General features: G+C 36.9%; 1 protein-coding gene and 1 long non-coding RNA gene across 3 annotated transcripts in view; one reads left to right on the top strand and one right to left on the bottom strand.

Annotated features, from left to right (window-relative positions):
- The window catches only part of LOC143348085 (uncharacterized), a 160215-nt gene that overhangs the window by 28222 nt on the left and 119572 nt on the right, over window positions 1-12421 (top strand). For both annotated transcript variants that reach the window (XR_013080707.1, XR_013080706.1), the window contains exon 4: window positions 9135-9254. This is a non-coding gene — a long non-coding RNA (uncharacterized LOC143348085). The remainder of the gene's footprint in view (window positions 1-9134; window positions 9255-12421) is intronic.
- The window catches only part of Rpl32 (ribosomal protein L32), a 188817-nt gene that overhangs the window by 72103 nt on the left and 104293 nt on the right, over window positions 1-12421 (bottom strand). The gene's annotated exons all lie outside the window — the stretch shown is intronic.

Raw genomic sequence — 12421 nt, 5'->3', positions numbered from 1 at the left:
TAAATATTATCTGACATTGCTCGGACACGATAGTGGAATGTAAACAGCCATAGTTACACACCGAACGACGATAAGATTGATGGTTGGCACTTGGCGTCGATATCGCTGCGTAAATAGCATAGCGTAGCAGTTTTAGTTAACAGATAACAATAACAGTAACTGTACTTTCGCAAGCTAGTTTTTATTGAGTGTTTGAGACACTGAAATGACCGATATCTGTTTCATTAGCATTTTTATTTCTAAAGGGACCCCTGAAACATTGGTCCACGAAGTTCGTAGAATATTAGCAAATTTGGTCAAACAGTTCATCGACACAATTCCATCCATTTACAATGGAAATGTCGGACAGTTTCAATGAAATTTGGAGCAATGATATGTACATCTATATCTACAATGTAAGCGTGATGGTAATTTAACAAGAAAATTAACTGTGATAAAGTTATAGTTATATTAATTTTTTTGTAATTGACTAACCATCTATAGCTAAAAGGGGTATAAATTTAGTTGTAATCGTTGGAAGCCATTCCGAGGTTTCTCTCGTCGAGCGTCGTTGTCCGCTGAAGAGCAACGTACAACGTTCGCGTTTCGTCCTACAGGGTGTGCCCATTGCAATCCCCTCGACCTACTTTCGACCGTGTCTAGTGGAAATCGAAGAGGGTCAGGCTCGATGACAGGATATCCTGGGATCGTTATACGCGTCGCGAACGAGTGAGAACGTAATTTGCCGCAATATAATTTGCCGCCATTCGCGAGCGTTTGTAGCACCCGTTGTTAGGAGGAGTCAAGTTCACGGGTGAAAAAGACAATGGCCGGTTTCTTATCATATCGCACGGTCGATGCCACTGCATTGTTGTCCATTCGCGATAACAAATTCCCCGAATGTTCTCTTATAGCATACTTTCGAAAAAAACTTTACGTGAACATCCATTTGCGTCGGTTTGGCGCGATCGTTTAAAAAATTTGACAGTAAGTAAGACAGTAATTTTACAGAAATTGTATTGTTTTATATACTGATATTATATACGTATGTTAACAACATTAGCTTGTTTATAATAGTTGAAAATGAAACCTGGCAAAGAGCATTATCTTATTTTTCTTCAAATATACTTAAAAATGTGGGTGGTGCTATAGTTATAGCAGAGTAAAAACTAACTTCTAACATGAACCATGCGATTTTGAATGCATCGAAGTACCTGGTGTCAAAAGTCAACTCATCCAAATCTATGCAAATAAATTCACTTATTATCGAGTAACCTTTGTAATTTAGCAATTTTGAGGAAGTTGAAACGATATGCTTCTGTCATTCCTGGATGCAAGATGAAAGGTGCTATTAAATTGTTAGAGTCCTGACCATCCAATAACATCAACTGGCAGCTATTGTCTCGAATGAACAATAGAATGAGAATATTGTCAGAGCATAAAGGTTTTAACTCGAAAACGAGGTCCGACAGAATAATCGTTTATGAACCTCTTTCATTATTTTACTATTATTAAAAAAAAAAAAAATCGTTAAAGCCTGCGTTCAAAATAATAGTGTCGGCATTAACGAATTTATAATTAGTTGCAATTAACACTTTGACCGCCAGTACCCGTAAAGTTTTCTATAATAAGATATAATTAATTTCTCAAAATACGAGTCTCTCCACCTTCACCCTTACCGAAAGTACGAGTACCTAGAGAAAGAAATTCAGTACAGAGGAGGTTGATTGCACACCGTTACAGGTTAATCGAGCGATACTTGGTCGATATCTACGCGTCTACTTGTATAATGCATTTTCTCAGTGTCAAGGTAACGCGGTACCAAGCGCGTGAATAAGCTTACATTACACGGCGAAGTGTCTCGCTACCAGAAACGATTGACCTTACGATACCGAGAACTTTGGTACTCGTATTACGCGAATAATACGAACGTACACACGTAGATGCGTACCAGTTGGCTGTTCAATAAGATTCACGTGCACGTCGAACATGTGACTGGAGAAGCTTCGCGTTTCGTAAGCAAGTTATCGCGATGACCGCGTCTAGTATAGTCAACGAAGGCCCGATTTCAGCAAACGTAAAGAATAAATGGAAAAATGTTTACGTTTTGCATATCGAACGTATTAAACGTTTCTGTAGAATCGGAGACGAGGAATCGCCATCTTGGAAAACAGTAGAACTTTATCCGAAATAATTGATCGGTAAAAACCAAAGTACTATGATCCTACGTACGTTTCTAAAAATCTTTAATTATTTTTAATGTAAAAGTTCTTCGAATCGAGCCTCATTACACACGATAAATTAGCTTTTTTGAGTTAATCGTTTCTTTGTATTGCTTTTATCTATTTATTGTGATCGTTTTCTTTTTCTTTTTCGTACGGATAAGCTGATTAATTTATATCAGTCTTAATTCAAGCGTTAAGATTCCCTTATCGTCATTGTTTATTCTTGCATCAGATTAACGCGACGCGCATCCAGGCGCCAGTTTTTCATCTCGAGTTCTTTTTTTGCTCGTCTCAGATAAACGGTCACGTATATGCTCCTCGTTGAAAAACGTTAATCGCTGAGTAATGTATCTTTGTACACATGCGTCCGCAATTATGATTTCTGCGTAAATGTGTTGCGACGCGCCGTACTCGATGACTTTTTACTTTCTTCGTCGCCAATGTCAGTGAGACCTTGAGTTAGTCAACGATTAAAAGTTGATAGCGTCGATTCAGTTTCCTTGAATCAGAGACTGATTAACGAATTATTTTAACACTTTATTCTAACGATTTCATACAGTGTCGTTAATTCAAAAACTTTGTAAATAGATTGGTTCCATTTCCAATATTAATATTTGGAAAATATTATTACTCGATAGTTGATTTGGAATTCAATAGTTATTATTGGATGATGACACGACATTACATTGTTGTAATATTTTGGTCAAACTCACATTTGAATACAGCATTGTGTTAATCGGCAATTAAACGTCAGAAAGTTAAGAAGTTCAAAATGGGCCAGGAGTCCTGAATTGACGCGTTGTAATAAAGGTATCATTATCGTGTTGGGTACAAAAGGCCTTTCTACGCGAGCAATTGCAACGAGGATTGGATGTAATCAATTGTGTCAAGGTTATTAACAAAAATTAACAAAAACTTAGTTGGAAGCTGTGTAGATTAGAGTAGCCAGTGATCTTGCCTGACATTAATCCGACCGAAGACGCATGGGGGATCAATGGCGCGAAGAATTTACGACGATGAACGCCAATATTCGAATAATTCGAAAAAATTAATCGAGTCAGTGTCGAAACGTGTAAAATGTCGTGACAAAATACATGTGTTTGAATATTTCAACGACAAAACTGAAAAATGTTAAAGCGATGAGATGTACAAGTTGCATGACGGACAGCAGAAGGTAATAGAATAAAATGATACGTACATCGTTGATTATATTGCGTGTAAATATAAAAAAATAGTCGAAAGTCAATTCAGGAAAAATAATTAAATTTGGAAAATAATTCCAAGTTGAAATTTTGGGGTCTGTCAAATTCTACGTGATTAAAGGTTTGAAAGAAAATAGTTGTGCGTAAATCGGTAACAAAATGGATTTTTCAATTGTAATTTTCGACTTGCTATCTTTTCCGATGGATTTCATACTATTGTGCAATGAAAAAAAAGGTAAACGAATAAGCAACTCGCAAGGTTCGCGTGTCAAAAACAAGAACACGTTGTTTACCATCCTGTTTTCATCGAAATTGTCATTTCCTTGAATAATTCGTGCGCGAAGATAGACACGGTCACGTGTCCGCGTATCCTTGAACTTGGCGGCGCTGACGCACCAGCTCTTAACTCTATCGCGACTATTTGCGCGACACGGCTGATAACGCACGATTGTCATTCACGTGCCGTTTTTCTCTGTCCTTCAGCAACGAATCTATATTTTTCCGTTCAATCTCGGTATTACGCGCCAGTACGCGGCAAAAGTTACACAAGCCGAAACGCGGTAAACAAACGTGGCGCGCGGAACACGCAAAGGGACCAGTGAAATTTCGTCAAACATTTACACGGCTCGTAAGCTGCGTGTTTGGTAATGTTTATCGGTAACCTAGAAAATAGATAACACGAAACAAATGCAAATATGAAATATTACGCAAGGCCTTTGTTTTTGCATTATCTAGAACCGGACATCGCAAGGTAATCTTTAATGTCTCGGCCGCATAGCTTATAATCGACCGATGTTTTCGTAAAAACAATGTTTTATTCATCGTTAAGAGGAACGAATAGAACTGCGAAATAGAATAGATAATCTTCGAATTGTAATCCTTAATCTTCCGTGGCACGAGCAAGTTTCGTTAAAACGTTTTTGATCCCATGATTTTGAGTCTACTTAAGCGTACGAAGATAAGATAAAATATTCTAATTAAAAAAGAAGGAAATACTTTTCTCAGACAATTTACCGCTAAAAATTAAAAAATTCTTCGTCCTACAAAAATCAAAGAAAATTTGTCATATGGAAATGATAAACAAACGCGATTATTCTCGTGATATTACATTAATTAATGCCACGGAAACGCGTTCATTAATATACTGCAAAATTCCCTCTCCGCGTAAACATATTTGTTTGAAATTATTTGCGAAGGAATTGAACTTTCCGTAATTAAGATACGATTCTTAGTAGGACGCGCCAAAGCAATGAGAATTAATCAGATTACACGATCCACGAGGTGTAAATTTTGTACGCTCGGTGTATTCGCGATAATCTGCATTAATTAAACCTGTCCATCGATGGGGAATAACAATTTTGACGATTACTCAAATTAAACGAAGGTGCGAAGAGTAGATATCTGCGTGTTCCAAGGACGTGAAACGAAAATAAATAAAAGGTGGAATTGCACAATGTCGTTGAAGAATTAAGACGTCACACGTGTACTGTCCGCAACCCATTCAGACTTTATCGTAGTTACGTAGAACGCGAAACATCGAATTTTTGAGACTTTTTAATGAATTATTAATGCAATGTCATCAACTTTGTCAATTCATAAATTATTATTTACTTGACTCCACGGACAGTTAAAGTCTCAATCCAAATATTCGTAATGCAAGAAGTATACCTTTTACTTAGTAGTTTCGCGTGATTTTTTTATGAATAGAATTTTAGATAAACTTTCAAATATATTTATATTTCATTAGTCTTTATTTAACTTTAGCAAAATAACAACGATCGTCGTTAAATTAGTTCCCCTTCCGTATTTTTATGTACAGTTTATTTCTATACCGCGAGAACACTGTTATGCTGAAATGGCTCTCCAGGTAACGAGAGTCGCGTTAAGAAATCGTAAAGTCGTAGAAAAGATTCCGAATGAATACGCGGTACTCCCCCGACGAATTTCTTCGGCCTTGACCTCCGACCTGTCTCTCCCAACCACGTTTTTCTCGATCTTAATTCGAGTCCAGCTTTTATTCCCATTTCGTTTTTCTCCGCTAGACAGCATTGTATCGCGTCATGGCGAGCAAAAGACTTTCAGAATCAGAAACGCGGAAAATACCTTTGTACATACGTAATTCATCGGTATTTTTCGCTTGATTTATTCTCAAAGCATTTGGGAATTAAAGTAAAATTAATGCCATTGATTTCTTTCTAGTTTTCACGCACCTGGACGAACTTTCATCGTTTAACTAATTCCAGTGAATTTTTATTTAGGCGCGCGTTTCGCTTAACTTTATGTTATTATTAAAATTCTAGCGTTGAATCATCCAGAAGAATTTCTTTGTTACTTTACCGCAAGAAAATTGATGCGGTGGTTCCATTACCTAAAATTACGCCTGCGCCCTATTATTATCGTTGTCCCCAACGCCATCGTGAATCTGCCAGAAACAGATCGTATTTCAGCTGCTCCCCCACAACTTCCATTTCTGTTATATACTACACATCATCTTTTCGATTTGGAAATATTTTGCTCGAATTTCGGGGCAGATGCAATCTCGTCGGTTATTCCGATTTCTAAAAGAAATTTCTCTAGAATAAAATTTTATCGTAGAAAATGGATTGAAAAAATTTAGAATAACAAAAACAAATTCCATCATATTTAGTCTTTGAAACAAAAGATATACAGGGTGTTCGGCCACTCCTGGGAAAAATTTTAATGGGTGATTCCAGAGGCCAAAATAAGACGAAAATCAAGGATACTAATTTGTCTATTAAGGTTTCGTTAAAAAGTTATAGAAACATTTTCGACCACACGGTATATTTTCGGTAAAGAATTTTTTTTCTCGAAAGTACGTAGGATTTCGGGGGTATGTCTATTCACCAAAAATTATTGTAATTGACCCCCGCAACTGAAAATAATTTTTTTAGAACGATTTGAAAAATGTTGTTTTCGCCGAAAAATTTAGGCACCTACCTCCTGTCGATTTTTCTTAAAAATTCCTTTTTCATTTTTAGTATTTTTGTTTGACGCTCTACAGAAAAGTTGTCTAATACTTTTTTGTAGGTACCTATGGGCTCTACTTCAGAAAAAAGTTTCATTGAAATATATTCACTATTATAGGAGTTATGGCTGTTTGAAAATTGGATCATGTTTATGAGGTTTTTCTAACTTTACGGGGTCAAGGAACAACTTTTCGAATATTTTTAGAGTTTCTACATATTCTACATTAAAATACGCGTCGTTTGCCTTTTCAAACATTAAAATCGGCCAATCCGTTCATAAGTTATGACATTTTAAAGATTCGCATGAAACTTTAAGGAAGCATTTCTGGCCTCACATTAGATTTTTGTTTAGGAATTTTTTTCTCGAAAATGCGTTGGATTTCGGGGTATGTCTATTCACCACAAATGATTGTAATTCACTCCCGCAACCCAAAATAGTTTTTCCGTGAATGATTTGAAATTTTTTAATAACTTTTTAACGAAGCATCAATCAAGAAATTGATATTCTTGATTTTCGTCTTATTTTGGTCTCTAGAATCTCCCATTAAAATTTTTTCCAGGGGTAGCTGAACACCCTGCAATATCGAATCGAGTGAAATTATTTGTACAAACGAGAACCGTGTAATTGAAACGTTAGTCGAAAACGCTTGTGCTCGCATCTTTGGAGCAATCCATTTCACTTTCGTCATCGGTTCATTCCCAGTTTATTTTCCAGCTAACCGTGATTAATAAACCCTTCTGTCCCTTTCATGCCGGGGATTCCAGATTTCAATCTCTCGAACCCTCCTCGAACGACTACGCTGTCATTGTAGGCGACGAAAATGTTTCGTCCTTGGAAAGGAAGAAGTTGGAGCGTACAGGGCCACGCACGTGTTCTTGGGGTATTTGGAGGTCGTTCAGGAGTGAAAACGATGCTAGCCACCCTTCTCCGCTAGGCTGCCTTCTGGGGATATCTTCGTCCCTTTTCTGTTTACACGCGACGTCGCCACTCTTGCTCGTGCTTGGAAAACTCGAGACCTTGAATTTTCGGGACCTTGACTCTCTTTCCACGACTGTTTCTCCGTTTCCCCAGAGCCGTTTTACACCGAAACCAGCCCCTCGGATTCGTCTTAACGATTTAAACCAAGGCTGATCTCTGATTAAGCTTCGTTGCGCCCTGGAACCTTTCCCGGGGCTAATAAAATCGCGTAGCTCTCTGTTTCCGATTTTTTCGTCGCGAATCGGAACCCACCCTTCGTGCAAAAACACGCTCGAGAGCTGTTTAGTTCTCGTTACGAGGCAAATTGTACCTCCCACTCGAGTTTTCTTGTCACGTTACCGGCAATAAACACGGGGAAGAGTGTGTTCGATAATTTATTGCGAGGGTGGTCCCGTCGGGAATGTTTAGGGATGAACGCTGATGAAGATACATAGCGGCGTATTTTTAGAGGTAACATTTTCGAGGCAACATCTCCTCGTTCGCGAGGAAACTTTTCCTCTTTGAGACCGAGGGACGGTTCCGCTACTTTCTCCTTGTAAAGGTAAATAGTTTACAATCCACCCACGCGGAGGATGCTCCTCGGAGCTAACATTTCTGCGAATCGAGCTCTTAGATCTCCCACGATTTCGATAAGCTCGAACTCCTTTGAAACTACGTTTAGCAGAAAATGTTAAGTGTAAGAATCGTGGTATATTCTAATTTTATTATTTTAAAATGCTATTATAAAACTTAATTTCATGTTTTATTAATACTTAAAAAAAGCAACCAAAGGGCAAAGGAAAGACACTTTGTTTATTGTGGGTTCTCGTCGTGAACATTTATTAGACTCTATATAATTTTATTACCATATTCCTCCTTCGCTTTAATGATAATTTTGGCACTAAAGCTTTGGTAATCACGGATCATGTATTACTTTATTCATGACCACTGATTCTAGTGTGATATGAATGCGTTAAACTTTGAAACTCCCTTGACTTTTTTTTATTATTTTTATTGTTAGAATACTATCTATGTTTGCGAGTCAATAAAAATAACGAATAGTCTTGAGCCCCTCATTCCAATTATCTAAAACAAGTTTCTAGGGTTGAAACTTTCCCTTTGAGGTATATTAGATCCACTATAGTTTATAATGAACGTCTGAATATGACATACGAATTTGATGTGATATTTTTGTCAGTCCGCAACTCCCTTAAAACCGCCTACGTCAGTACGAATACCTCTAGCGGAACATATAGTTTAAATTCAAGAAGGGGAGCTGGCTGTCCAATAAATACATTTTCATAAATAGTATCATTACGTGTCCGTTTCACGTTTCATCGAGCATTTTACGTTGTCTAGTCGAAATTTACGTACTCTAACATTTTCAAACGTTCCTCATTAAAGAAGTCTGCGAAAAGATGACATTTGAGGAAGACTATCATAAACTTTCACATTTGGCTTTCGATTCGATTTCAAATATTTTTCCTGGTTCGCGAACTCTTGTTCCTTTCAACAGTACCAACCTTTCGCACAAATCGAATTACCGAACACCTCAAAAAGTCAGTTTAAACATAGAGATACGTCGAGTGAGTTTCTGTTATCGAAACAGTGAAATCGGTTTTTCCTAGAAAAGCGAATTTCAAACCACCCTGAACAAAATTTGAAAATTCTGTACAGTTTACATGCAACATATGTCCTTTTTCTAGGAAACTATACAATTATCGCTTACTCTTGAAGAGTAAGTGTAATTAAAATCTATTTGAACGATCAGTTTGTGTTTCAGCCACTTCGAGATCAAAGCTCCGTCCAAACCTCTCCACATGAAAACTGGCAGTGATTTGATTGCAAGATTGGAAGCAAAGGTGTGCCTCGACTCTAAGTAGGAAAGGAGTAACGTGGAAACGTGAGTGCATTTAAAAATTACTAAATAGAAAATTATGGTGCAAGAAGTTTCAAACAGTAACTCTTACTTTACACTTCTCGTGTACATATGTAAGCTTGTACAATGATAAGTTGAGAAGATCAAGTTTGGTACGTTTTCCATTTAGGTGTGATTCAATTAGTAGAACAAAAAATTAAGTGTACCCTTGCACACGGGTTGACATCGTGGCGAGGAAATGAAAAATTAAAAGGAAAGAACGTTGAACGTTAAAGGGGAAAGCTGCGACTGACATTGAACGCTCTTTTAATATTTCACGTTTTAATGAAACTCTTAATTATATACCTTGATGTTTGTACTATCTGGGGAAGCTCGAGGGTTTTCTTATTTAAACATTAAATTAGCCACTCTGTTCTATTCGACTATGGAAACAGATCTAGCATGCATGTTGACGAAGGAATAAGAGCTAATTAAGAGTGAAAGTCGATTATTAATCAAAACTCTGTCACTGGAAATCAGTTAAAAAGAAAATATATTTATCTAAATTTATTCGAAATAGCATTCTCAGACATTCTTATTCATATTTCTCAAAGTTTCGCGCAAACTTTACTTCAAATCTTTATAATTTGATCAATTTTTCGAATTTCAAGTAAAGACTGAACAAACACATGTTTAGGATTACAATCGTTTGAGAACCGAAGGAATTAAAAAAAAAAATGAATTGTTTTCTCAGAACAATCCCTTAAATCGGTAAGTCTCAGATCCGATTTCTCCGTTAACCGGAGACGCGTAAATAGCTGCCTGTTGCTATGGTTGTGGGGGTGGAAAGTGGCGGGTCGTTGCTAGCCGGGTTGTGCACCCCACTGCAAGCTGCATCGATCCGTCGTTCTAGCCGGTGCAACAACCCACGCGTACTGACCCCACACGTCCTTGTAGCTCGCGGAAGGACCGCTGGCACATGGTGTTTTTGAACCTCGACATTTTCCCTGCTGAAAACGCGATTGGCATCGATAAAGCTGACGCTGCTGATAAAGGCAATAGGACAGTTAATTCGTAGAATAAATTTATTTAACTTTCAGTGTGTCTATTTAACCCTCTGATACCTGTGGGGGACGAGTTGCTCGCTCAGAAACTCTTTTACTTCCGATTTAAGGAATACATTTAATAGCATCGTAATCGAGAAAAAATTTGAGAACATTTGTTTGACAAAGAAACACGAATATATTTCAAACGAAATTGTGGACAACAGAGTCATAAATAGATGGTTTAACCCTTTCGAACGTGACGGCAACATATGTGCACGTTATACTTTGTTCTCAAGTTATAGCCGTGTTTGTATTTCGGTAATTCTTAGTCGCAAACCGAAGTGGTATAACTGATTCGGCTGCACGATAGTATTTAGGCCAACGGCCATTGTGAGTATGGCACACTGTTGGAGAGCTTACGAGTAGAGGAATGTAAAATGTGTGGTCACAGCTACCGCAAATTCAGACAATATGTACGGTTTTCCAATAAGAGCGGCAGAACTTTTAATTGCCAAAGTCGCCATATTTGTTTCATTCCCGGCTAGGAATTACCCGGCTAGTGTAAACTAATTTCATTAATTTGTTTTTCAAGTATATTGAGATGCAACGAACTTGATTAATTATTATTTTTTGTCTACACGCCATCGATTCTACTAAGCTTTTTGCATACAATGCTCGGTAACTTGATATCTCTTAAGCTTGTTTACTCTTTTGTTTTAGAAATCAGTTCAGTTCGATTTCTTTTCACGAGCACTTGATGCTTCCGTAATTTCTTGCGTGTTTAAGTTAGTAACAAATAAATATTCAAACCAGGAAATGACAGACACTATTATTCGATGTAAATGCAGTTGAATTAAATATTTATTGTGCACTGTTTTAATCCGCGTATTAAGAGCGAATATGTAGTGTATAAATTAGGTATCTACATCACGGCGACCGCAGGCTTGGACCAAAAGTGGCCGTTTTGAGCAGTTTTTATAAAGGTAAGCAGCTGCACATACCGAATTACAAAAATGGCTGCAACTTGAGAACGCGTTTAAATAGGGCACAGGTTTATATGAACATTTTCCATTGTTTTTTGTATACTTATTAAACCATGATCGATCCTAATGTTACATCGTTTATTTTCAGTTTACCCAAAACTGAATAAAGATTCGAAAGGGTTAATTTCCTGTCTACCACGTGTCTTTGATATCAGATTTTTTTTATATTGTTTCCTGCTGTCGAATTTATCCCGGAAGTTGACACACTTTATTGAAATGATTCTTGTATATTATAATTAATTTTATGGAATTAATTCGCTCCAATATGCAAGTTGTTATTTCGAATTTATTCTCTTAATTAATTAATTAATTAATATTAATTATTAATTATTTTCGCATAGGAGTCAACAATTAAATACTATGTCGTTCAAATATTGACTTCATTTTCTTTTTTAAATTAAACGGTCCAAGGTGGCTATTTCCGCAAGGCAATTTTCTTTTAGAAACTTTCGTGATTAACTATTTTTACATTTTTTAACTGTAGAATTCGATAGAGTGACGCATTCTGAAATAAAAGTATTAAGATTTTTTTTTTTTGAAAAAGTAATATGTTTTATAAATATTGAACGAGACGTTGCAGAAGTTAATTTAATTCTGTTCGTTATTAAGGGCGTTTTCTCGACGCCCACATCGCACCTGCCTGATAACGGTCTTGTTTACAGTTCTGTTAGAGATAAATGCAGAATTAATTTCTGAAATTGTATAAATTGCATCGTTAAAAAAGTTGCATATTAATTGCTCGCGAGTTTATTTGAATTGTTTTTCAATATCGCCAGCGTGTTTCGAAATGCGGAAAAGAGTAAACAATATTGTACTCGGTAATAACATTGTTAAAACGTACGACGGGTCTGATGTGAAAATTTGTTTTTGGGATGCACTTAGTGGCACCGATGGTAGCGACTACGCGTGTGTAATTACATCGAGTGTTTGAGTATATTAACAGTGAATGTGCAATTAAGAAACATTGACAGTGAGAGAACAGCTGTTTTGGTCGTTCTGGTGGGGCTAAAGTTTGCTTTGATCAAATTTGACCTCTTGTTATCGAACATGCGAAACTTATATAACGAACTCCTGAATATGTCAAAGGTTATTCCGCGTGAACGTTGAAACAAGGATATGTGAG

The sequence above is a fragment of the Colletes latitarsis genome, chromosome 11 (assembly GCF_051014445.1).
Source record: "Colletes latitarsis isolate SP2378_abdomen chromosome 11, iyColLati1, whole genome shotgun sequence".
NCBI lineage: Eukaryota > Metazoa > Arthropoda > Insecta > Hymenoptera > Colletidae > Colletes > Colletes latitarsis.
The sequence above is the reverse complement of the archived record's forward strand: the minus strand, read 5'-3'. Positions and strand labels throughout refer to the sequence as shown.